Source organism: Micropterus dolomieu, unplaced genomic scaffold (genome assembly GCF_021292245.1).
Source record: "Micropterus dolomieu isolate WLL.071019.BEF.003 ecotype Adirondacks unplaced genomic scaffold, ASM2129224v1 contig_2355, whole genome shotgun sequence".
NCBI classification, from domain to species: domain Eukaryota; kingdom Metazoa; phylum Chordata; class Actinopteri; order Centrarchiformes; family Centrarchidae; genus Micropterus; species Micropterus dolomieu.
In genome coordinates this window covers 1-1,007 of record NW_025731345.1, presented here as the reverse complement: position 1 = coordinate 1,007, position 1,007 = coordinate 1, and the positions used below count along the sequence as shown (strand labels likewise).

At 40.2% G+C, this 1,007-nt stretch overlaps 1 long non-coding RNA gene across 1 annotated transcript; it reads right to left on the bottom strand.

Annotated features, from left to right (window-relative positions):
- Positions 1 to 202: 202 nt before the first annotated feature.
- Positions 203 to 982, bottom strand: LOC123964431. The gene is made up of 2 exons (XR_006823439.1): positions 926 to 982; positions 203 to 477 (listed from the first exon to the last, which is right to left on the bottom strand). It is a non-coding gene; the product is annotated as an uncharacterized LOC123964431 (long non-coding RNA).
- Positions 983 to 1,007: the final 25 nt, after the last annotated feature.

Sequence of the window (1,007 nt, the reverse complement as noted above, 5' to 3'; positions counted from 1 at the left end):
TGCGAGTCTGTCATGTAAAGTTCTTTAGTGCGCTCGCAGAATTTCAGCCTGAAACCTGCTGAATATAACTGAATCTACCAAAATGTATCAAAGCTTGAACTTTGGTTTGGACCTTGATGCAGAATTTCAGATGTGAAAGGGCCCTTAGTTACAATTGAATTCATCTTTCTTTAGAAAGATGAGATAAAGGATTAGCAACACATGTAGTCACAGCCATTCTTTATGGGGCACAAGCCTTCTTTGTCTTTGACTGTGAGGTGGAAGATCATAAAGACATTGAGGGGAACTTGAAGATGATCAAGAAGATTCCCAGCTTTGCTATAGATGGTGATGGTTCGCTTAAAATGGAATACAAGGAGAGAGCAAATGTTGAGAAATTCTCCTGCAGATTCTTTGGAGGCTTTTCTCTTGAAAAAAGCAGGATGCAGTAGAAGTCTACCAAAGCCTGCCAAAAGTTAGTCGGCTAACCCATTGATCCTGTGAGAGGAAAATAATATTGAGGCAACATTAAGATATCAGAACTTAAAGCACTATAAAAAATTTTTTATAAAACTTAAACCTGCAGTTTTATTGGCCACTTGTATTCAGCAGAAACAAGTAGTGAACATTAACCTGTCAGCACTTTGTAAGTTTATGATCAAACAGCAGCTTGTTTCTTCCTCCAGCAGCTACAGAGCAGCATGATGCTTCATGAGAGAAATATCTGGCTCTTTAGCTTCTAAACGCTCAGCTATGTTCACCAGCTTGACTCTAACTGTCTTTTTTTTGCTGCTGAGCAGTCGTGTACGGCGTCTTTATTACAGCTATATTTTCAGGAACGGTGGGTACGCAAAGAAGTAGTGAGCCCAAACGCAAGACACAGAGCTGAGATGGAGTTCAGGGATCTCTAATACAAAGCACAAAAACCAGCATGAACAAAACTCACAGATACAGGAACTGGTAACATCCAAAAGGTAGTAACACAACATCCGACAGAACAGACATGCGACAATGACCAGACAGGGAAT